The sequence below is a fragment of the Paroedura picta genome, chromosome 3 (genome assembly GCF_049243985.1).
Source record: "Paroedura picta isolate Pp20150507F chromosome 3, Ppicta_v3.0, whole genome shotgun sequence".
NCBI lineage: Eukaryota > Metazoa > Chordata > Lepidosauria > Squamata > Gekkonidae > Paroedura > Paroedura picta.
The window spans coordinates 152186147-152196266 of NC_135371.1; positions in this window are offsets into that span (position 1 = coordinate 152186147).

The window sequence follows — 10120 nt, forward strand, 5'->3', positions numbered from 1 at the left end:
CGGCATCGCACCCCAGACTGTTTCCGATGTCTGCATTGGAAGCATTTGGCCCATTTTGCTATCTGTTTGCCACCGATTTGAACCCCCATATTTGCCTCTGCACTGAAGCCAGGGGTTTCAACCTTTCCGACAGCCATTTCCCCCCTGTCGATACTTGTCATGTGACGAAAACAGCCAAACATTTCCCTGCATCATTTTGCTGCCTCTGACCAGCCCCTCTCCCGTCTGAAGTCATATTGGTGTTGTTGTTTTTTAATTACCCCAATTGCGTTATACCACAAAACCATAATAACAATAACAAGTCATTGAGGATGCAAAATAGTTTGGTGTTGTCTTGTGCCACTCCCCCACCCCCCCACACCAGCATGAAAAACCATTGTCGAAAGACTATGCACGTGATTGAGCTCCTATGTCACCAGCACCGTTAAAGCCATGTTCTATCTACCTGAGTAGCTTCCCCTGGGCCTGATTGGGTACAGCTCACACCCGCTGAGCACTGCCTTCCCAAGGCTGGAAACCTTCCCCCCCCCCAGCCAGCATGGCTTTTCTTCCCTGGACTAGACCAAGGGTTGTCAACCCCCAGGTGGAGTCTGGCAAATCTCCTGCTTTTGCAACCAATACCCAGACGACTAAGATCAGGTCCTTTGGAGAATATGGCTGCTTTGAAGGGTCCACTGTGTGGCATTGTGCCCTTTTCAGGTCTCTCTCCTCTCCAGACCCCTCCCTCTCCAGGCTCCATTCCCAGAATCTCCAGGTCCTCCCTAACCCAGTGGTATCAATCCAGTTAGACCGCCTCAAGGAGGGGTATGCCATTGGCCTACTGGGAAATTTCCCACTGGATTAATGGCCAGTCTGCTAGGGTGGGGGGGGGGAGCATCATCTCTTAAGATTCTTAGGAGGAACTGTAATGCTACTATGGGCAAGGGGTGTGATGTGGCCTTTATGGAATTTGTATTTTAAAAAATCTGAATGTTCTAGCCCCATTGAGTTATGCTGGAGACGAGATAAACACATACCCATGCGATGTCTCTGCAGCTTACTTATTTATGGTGACCCCATAGAGTTTTCAAGGCAAGCCAATAGAAGCAGTGATTTGCCATTCTCCTTCTCTGAAATCTCCCTTGGGGGTCTCCTATCCAAGAACTGACCCGGCTTAGCTGCCACCATCCGGCGACAGCAGGCTGTCCTGCACCACATGCCACATTAATACAATACAACAAGATCACAAAGCCTCCTACAAAAAGAGGGAAAGTCAATCCACACTGGGACCATGGGCTCTTCTGGTTTCTACAGGCATCATTCCAAAGTCACTACTTTAGACACAGACTGTGTTTTAAAGCCCTGCTCCAAATACACACTTCGTTCTTAGGCCATCTGCTGGCAAGGAGTGGGAACGTGGCCATGCTGGACTGTGAGAGAGGTATTTGTGCATTACAAAATTTGTGCATTTGTGAAATATGAACCCAGGACTGGCATTCAGCTGGGCTGGGCCTCGTTGCATGGTCTTGGGCAAGGGTACACCACGAAAAGAGGACGGTTCGAAATAAATATGATAACAGAAGGAAGAACCTACCCTGGGCTATAATAAACATTTAAACAATTTAACAATAAATACAAATAGAAATGTCTTATCTCTTCTTTTAATTGTCATAAAACAACCAAAACGGCCTCCAGATTCAAACCGTTTTCAAAGGTATTTTCATCAGTGGTTATTATCAGTGGTTGTTTTTACAATTTAGTATTTGCTGGTGAAGTCCTTCACTAGGATCTATTCTTCTTCACAGAACTTAAACAATATATATGTTGGCCTTTGGCTCACAGGTAGAGATTGTACTGCTTTCTTGGGGCGGGGGGGGGGACTATAATCTATTAGGTATAGCACAATCTTTTAACTGAAATACTAATGCGGGTATGAGCTAGGGTGGTTACTCAAAAGAATACCCACAAGTGGGGAGGATTCTGTTTTTAATTAAGATATTCTTACCAAGCTTGTTGGCTGAAGTCCTGCACTGCAGGCCAATGGACGGGACGCAGTTTTGCAGAGAGCTGCAGCCGGCCTTTCTCAGTTGTGGAGCCAGTTACGAGGACGAAAATGGCCATTTATCACCTTCTCAGCTAGCCAGTAGTTCTATACCCAAGCAAGGACTTCAGCAAAATTCCTATGTGTTGGTAAATTGCAATCTTTGCAAGAGGCAGCCTTAGAGAATTCCTAGTCAGTGACCACTCCATGCTGGTTTTCTGACTCTTAATCATTTATAGCAGGGGTAGTCAACCTGTGGTCCTCCAGATGTTCATGGACTACAATTCACATGAGCCCCTGCCAGCATTTGCTGGCAGGGGCTCATGGGAATTGTAGTCCATGAACATCTGGAGGACCACAGGTTGACTACCCCTGATTTATGGAGCTTGCAAAGAGCAGCAGCAGCACCTCCTGGCATCAAGAGAGGCCACGGAAGGATTGCTTGCGCATGGGAAAATAGCCTGTGTTCAAACTTGGGCTGAAACCCTCTCTGTGCCACGGAAGCTTGTTGAGTGAGCCTGGACCAGACTCTGTCTCTTTCTTTGTCTGCCTATCCATCCTCATAAGGTTGTTTCTAAGACTTAGACAAGGAGAAAGCAATGCCCAAAGTTCCCTGGAGCAAGAAAAACTGGATGGACGTATGTCAATAGCCAAAAGATGCCCCTGCTTGTTCAACATGTGAATTTTTGTCCAATGCAAATATGGTGTCTCCTATTGTAGCCTTTTTCAACCTTTTGGCCGTGGAGGGAACTCAGAAGTGTTTTTCAGGCTTTGAGGAACTCCAGAAGTGGTGACATGCTGACATGCTCCTTTAGAGAAGTGGGAATGGAAGTAAGATGTGTGAGCCAGACAGTCAATCGACCATTTATTGTTTCTATTGTGAAGAAAGAGTCTAGGCCTCTAGAGCAGCAGAGGAAGGAGGCTCCGGTGATGTCCAGTGATGTCAGCAGCCAGCCAAACATGTGGGAAAGGCTGTACAACAGCTGGGGACCTCTTGCATAACCCCAGGGTTCGCTGGAATGCTGGTGGGAAGCCCTGTTCTAGTCTTAGAACAACCTTGTGAGGTTAGATAGGCTGAGAGAGAGAGACTGGTCCAAGCTCACTCAACAAGCTTCCATAGCACAAAGAACCCAAGTTTGTTTTTGTTTGTTTGTTTGTTTAATGTATTTATTTACATACAGCCACTCAGGGCAATTTCCGTCCCGTGGTGGTTTACAATATAAAGCAATAAAAATCACAATAAAACCCCAATAAAAATTACAAAACAATAAACAGAACAATAAATGGTGGCATAAATTACAAAAAAGAATCTCTCGGTCCCAGCTCTATTATTCTAGCCTGGGGATCTAGGCATAATCTAGATAATATAAGTCCAGGGGTTGATCTCAATGCATAGCCAGGGGGGACCCACAGCTGACAACCCCGGTCATCTGACTGGCCTCAACCAAATGCCTGGGGGAAGAGCTCTGTCTTGCGGGCCCTGCGGAACCTTGATAGTCCCATCAGGGCCCTTAGCTCTTCAGAGAGCTCCTTCCACCAGGTCATGGCCAGACAAACTTCCTGGGGGCTGGGACAGCCAACATATTCCTACCCAGTTTGCACTACTGGCTACTTTCCCATGTACAGTGATGTCTAGTGATGTCAGTGTCCATCTGAGCCGCAAAAACCCCGGGGAGATCTCACGTAATCTAGGGTTCCTCGGAACCCTGGTTGGTAATACCTGGTGTTGTGTATGCGGGCACATGGATAATCCTACAGAGCGGTGGTCCCCAAGGCCCTGGCACTGGGCTGTGGCTCCCCCCCCGCCCCCCCCCGCAGTGAGAAACTTACCAGGCTGCAAGCTTGCGGCCCGGCTTCTTACTGTGGAGGGGGGGGGGGGAGAGGGAAGCAGGCCCGCGCCCGCGCATGCGCATGCGTGGCTGGGCAATTGCCCTGCTTTCTGCTGCCAGTCCCCAGCCTCAAAAAGGTTGGGGACCACTACTACAGAGGATCGAGCACATGGTCCGAGCTAGGAACAGGTAGACCTGAGCTCCAACCATCACAGCCACTGCAACAGCCAATCAGTTTGAATGAATCAAGGGGTCTGTGCCAACGGCTTGCCACCCTGGCCGGCACCATTGTTCTCACTATGTATAGATGTTGGGATCTGTTTTTTTTTTTTTTTTTTAAATCAGAGTGAAGTCCTGGTGCTGCTTGTATCATGTGTCTTCACCAATAAAGAGCTGCAACGGTTCCAGTGTCATGTGATTCTTGGACCCACCTATTTTATACCTGTCCTTCTGAAAGCTACAATAAATCACTTTCAAACAATTAGGAAGCAATACCAACTGGGGGCAGATGCACAACAAGGTTTGCGGCTGCCATCACTATTAACCAAATAGGTTGATTGGGTTTAGCTGCTTTTGCCCTGCTGTCGGATAGCAGAAGGATTTCTAAGAATAGCTGGAGGATATAGAAAACACAATCCAGCTAATCTTCCTTAGAAGTGAAAGACAAGGAGAAAAGTCCCAGCTGTCTAGAGGCGTTGGATGCAAGACAACGGCCAAACGATACAGGTAAAGAACAGGATGAGCTTTTCAGACAACAGGGTCCGGTTGTTAAGACAGCCAGCTTTATAAGGATTGTCTTGGGAATAGGCACAATCGCTTTAAGACTCAGTGATCCTCTTGGATACTGATCAGAAAAATATAGGATTTGAACAATAGGGGCGTGGGAGGGGTTGGGAGTTCGGTAGTTTGCAGACTCACGCCGGTCCTGCTTTGACTGTAGTCTGTGGCAGGAAGCAATTGGGAGAGTGGGTGACAAAAAGAGTTAAAGGTGGTGACCAATGGAGAATTAAATGAGTAAAATCCCCAGTGGGGTTTTGCAGGTAGCACATGGATAAATGCAAGTTTGGAACCCAGCAGAATCACTCCTGGCCTGTGGGGGCAGGGAATCTCTTCGCGGAATGCTTCCCCATCTGAAGTGAGCAGTGATTCATCAAAGCTTATACCCTGCCACAGATTTTATTAATCCCTAAGGTGCTGCAGGGCTCTTGCTTCCCCCTTGAGCACTAGAAACCAAAGCAACCCTCACCCTAGTCTGAAACTGAGTCTGTAGTTTCTGTAAGCTATCAAATGTCTTTGCTGTTTTCAAAGAATGCTTCAATAGATTCCTTTAAAAAAATTAAAAAATTATTTACAAATTTATATGCCACCATTTCCCGAGTGCCCGGGTGGCTCACAACATATCACAGGATAGAACAATGATTAAGGGCCCTGTCAGAACTACTCGAGTTCTGCAGGGCTTGCAGGACAGAGCTTTTCTGCCAGGCCAATGGTTGAGGTCAGCTAGATAGATAAATGGCTACTACAGCAATATTGGGCCTCCCTCCTGCCCCCTCTGCCCTCTTTTTCTCTCCCACCCCCATACCTATATGTTAACATCTGCTGGCTACAACCTGACTTTAGTAATCAAAATTGATGCAACAGTGAGGTAACCGAGAGGGGTGGCAGATAAATCAAGAAAGAAATACATAAAATATAATTTTACTGCATTTATAGCCCACCTTTCTATTTATAATTGTGAGAAACTTGTAATCACTATTTTGGAATAGATTTTATTAACGTAAAAAGTAGTAGAATGAATCAACAGCTTTTCTATAATTTTAAGTAAACATTTTAATTATAGATAACTTTGTATGGCCTTTGAAGTTCTAATCTAGATAAGAATGCACACCCTTCTCACGTGGGTCAGTTAGCTATTGTTAGGGGATGATTTTAAAATCTTGTAAAGATAGGAAATTGAATTGATTGAGAACTTTTTGTAAAGTTCTTATGTAAACCGCCCTGAGCCTCCGGGGAGGGCGGTAAATAAGTAGGATAAAATAAATAAATAAATAAATAAATAAACTCAGAAGGCCTATGAAGTACTTATCTCTGGGGTACAAAAATTATGAATTAATTGCTCTCCTTTACCTATCTTTGTAATCATGATAGATGGTATAATTTTCAGTTGATTTAGTCAATGAAAAGAAATCAGTAGGCTCAAAAGAACCAAGAATGTTCAGCTTGCATTTCACGAATGCCAAAGTCACCTATTCAAAATCTCCATCCAACAGTGAGGATACTTGGGGCGGCCTTAGACACATTTTTGTCTTTTGGGCTTGATTCTCACATTCATTTTTGACATGGGGATTTCTTGGCAGGGCAAATGGTGATGAGACATGCACTGCAGAACTATTGATTTTGTATCTTTCTCTGGGATAAGTGAAAACCTCAAATAGCCCGTAAAAGGAAATGCTCATAATACAAAAGAGACAAGCAAAATTCTTGTCATTAATCTTCTGGGCATTAAAAATAGTGACCTGATGCAACAAGATTTAGAATTTTAATGGAAGAGAACATAGCTAAGAAATTTAAAACAGGTCATGATCACATTTTAATTAGAGTGGGGTTAAGTATTTATTGATATTGTCACATGCCATCCCAAGAAGAAAGATCTTTTTCTAAGTTCATAAGAGTCAGTAGGCTCCGGAGGGTATAACTATAATATGAAGTAGAAGAATCTGAATATTTTAACAAAACTCATTACAGTAATTCATGTACGTCTGCTTTTCTATAAAGGTAAAGGTATCCCCTGTGCAAGCACCGAGTCATGTCTGACCCTTGGGGTGACACCCTCTAGCGTTTTCATGGCAGACTCAATACGGGGTGGTTTGCCAGTGCCTTCCCCAGTCATTACCGTTTACACCCCAGCAAGCTGGGTACTCATTTTACCGACCTCGGAAGGATGGAAGGCTGAGTTGACCTTGAGCCAACTGCTGGGATTGAACTCCCAGCCTCATGGGCAGACAGCTTCAGAGCATTTCTGCTGCTTTACCAGCCTGCGCCACAAGAGGCTCTTGCTTTTCTATAGACATAGCAATTTACTCTATATGGTAGGTAATTTATTATGCTGTAAGCCACCCCAAGACCCTTTTGGAGAGGGACAGTCTAGAAATCTAATAAATAAGAAGAATTAACAATTGTACATTAAAAGGAACCAGCAAAAGTCTTTAAATACTTTTATGGACCTGAGTGGAATTATTTATTTATGCATTTTCTTCCCTACCTTTGAATTCTGGAGAGGCATTTTGGGAAGGGTGTGAGCATCTTTCAAAAGGATACAGACATGCTCAGAAGTCCCCCTGCATGCACAAAGATATATTCTTGGTCTTCTGTATTCTGTCAACACAGCTGGAAGTAATCCACTCTTCAATCTCATCTCCTCCCACTCCCCACTCATAGAAGATTAGACATGTAACCCTGCTCAGAAATGGTAGAATTATGGGAATGTCACTTGCAGGTGGCAGGGTCATCTTCTGGATCCCTATATGTCAGCTAAAGAATCTTGGAACTGGCCTTAAGAAACCCAGAAAGGGCAGGCAGGGTGCTGTAAGCCACAAGGCAGGATGATGCATAAATTGCATAAACTAGTCCTGGTAACTTCTTGGTGTAAAACAAACCACGCAAACAAACTCACTGGACACGAACGGCATTGCATGGGAAAAGCCAGCAGGTGGCAACAAAGGATCATACGGATCCCAAGCAAGACCCTTTTGCAACAAATGAGAGAAACACTTGCATCCCCACTTAGGAAAGAAATCTTTTATTTTTCAAAACTCGGTGAATAGCCTCCTGTCGTTCTCTCGCCAGCATCAGAACAGAACCCCCCCCCCCCCGCGCCAGTATTGTTCATAGTTTATGCTACAGCTCAGGAAATGTTAAAGTGCTGTGGATAAACCAGTTTCCTGCTTCGGAGGTGCATTCTTATCTATTTGATCTACTGTATATACAGTTTGCAAGAAAGTAGCTGCTCGTCCCATGTGCACTTTAATTAATGTCCAGCCTTCAATTGGCAGACCAGCCATGCTTTCCATGCGCTGATTGGCACAGCATGGGAACTGAAGGGTCACGTTCTCTTCCCTTCAAGCATATGGGGGGGGGGGTGGAGTGGTGCAGAGGGAGCCAAAAATACTGTTCATGAAACAAAGCTCCATAACTAGGACCAACCACTTCAGTCCTAAATCACTTAAACTGAACAAGACAAGGACGCAGCAGCCTCTAATCTGGTGAACTGGGGTTGATTTCCCGCATCTCCACATGAAGCCAACTGGGATAGTCACAATCCTGATAGAGCTGTTTTCATAGAGCAGTTCCCTTAGAGCTCTCTCAGCCCCACCTATCTCACAGGGGGTCTGTTGTGGAGAAAGGAAGGCGATCTTAAGCTGCTTTGAGACTCCTCCTGGCACTGAAAAACGGGGTATAAAAACCAACTCTTCTTCAAATGCAACATCCCTCTTCCTCTCTCTCCATCTTTCTGTCACTTATAACTTGTTCTTCCTTGAGAAACATCCCAGCATCTTACAAAGGGCTTTCAGTGGCCACTGCGAAGGTCCTCATCACAATGTTTCTGTCTCTTCCCTTCTCCTGTACTTCAACAATACCTAGAGTGCCAGGAATTGCCAGTCATTTATAGCTGGGATTTGGAAGCCTTCAATGAGCCCTGTCCAGACAGCAAATTAGTGAAATGGGAAGGACGGAGTTGAGCACATATTAGAGCACTGGAGGAAGCAAGCAGCAAACATCATACATCCTAACATCAAGCAATCACTTCTGTATCACGAGAACAGGATGCATCCCTCACACAGGAATATGTGCATTCCTGGCAGATCTGTGCTGTCATCTGCCAAACTCCAGGATGGGTGGAAGATGGACAGAATCCTAAGCAAGCATAACTTGTCCCCTCTGGCAGGGATCAGTGAGACTTGAGAAAGAAGTCCATGGGTCGCCTAAGCAGCCTGAAGCATCACCTGCTTGTTGATGGAGGTTGTCAGGCATGTGGATGGGGGAAGTACACAGTCCCTGATGCTGGCCTGTCTTTGCAACTTCAGCTTTACTATTTTGACAGGTAGATGTTACTGCCTGGTTTCCCACTGGCACTGCTTAATGATCCATTTTCCGGGGATAGCATGGAATGGCATTTGTGACTGGATTCCAGGACTTAGAATGAGAGGGAGATCACTCAGACTGGAGACGGCTGTTGGCACAGGGGCCAAGGTCATCTCTCCAACCACAGATTTCCTAGAGACTGGGGCCACAAATTACTATGTGGTCAATATCCAGTATAAAACAATACCGTGGCAATGGTGCATAGTTTATTATTGCATGCTTGATGCATTTCCTTCATTTATACATAGAATCATAGAGTTGGAAGGGACTTCCAGGGTCATCTAGTCCAACCCCCTCACATTTACCTGCCCACCCACTCACAATCTGCCTAAGTTCATAAAATTGGCATTTCTGTCAGATGACTATCTAGCCTTTGCTTTAAAACTTCCAAAGAACGAGAATGTATCACCTCCCGAGGAAGCCTGTTCCACTGAGGATCCGCTCTAACTGTCAGGAACTTCTTCCGGATGTTTAGCCAGTAATTCTTTTGAATTAATTTCAACCCATTGGTTCTGGTCTGACCCTCTGGGGCAACAGAAAACAACTCTGCTCCATCTTCTATATGACAGCCCTTCAAGTATTTGAAGATGGTTATCATATTACCTTTTAGTCGTCTTCTCTCTAGGCCAGTGGTCCCCAACCCGCGGGCCGCAAAGGCCTCGGCGCCGGGGCCGTGGCTCCTTCTTCCCTCCCCCCCCGAAGCGAGAAGCTCGCCAGGCTGCGAGCAAATTGGCTGCTAAAGCGGCCGATTAGCTCGCGGCCCGGCAAGCTTCTTGCTTTGGGAGGGGAGGGAAGAGAAGCTTGCCGAACCGCAAGCTAATCGGTCGCTTTAGCAGCCGATTTGCTCGCGGCCTAGAGGGGCCGGGAGGGGGAGCCGCAGTCCGCGCATGCGCATTTGCACTGGGGCTGCCGCGCGTGCGCAGGTCCCTGGGCCGCCTCTCCCCCCACTACGGCGCAGCGGTCCGCAGCAAGCGAAAGCTTGCGGACCGCTGCTCTAGGCTAAACAGACCAAGCTCCCTCAACCTTTCCTCATACGACTTGGTCTCCAAACCCCTCACCATCTTTGTAGCCCTCCTCTAGACACTATCCAGTTTCTCTATACCCTCCCTTTCCTCCCAAGGGGGACCCA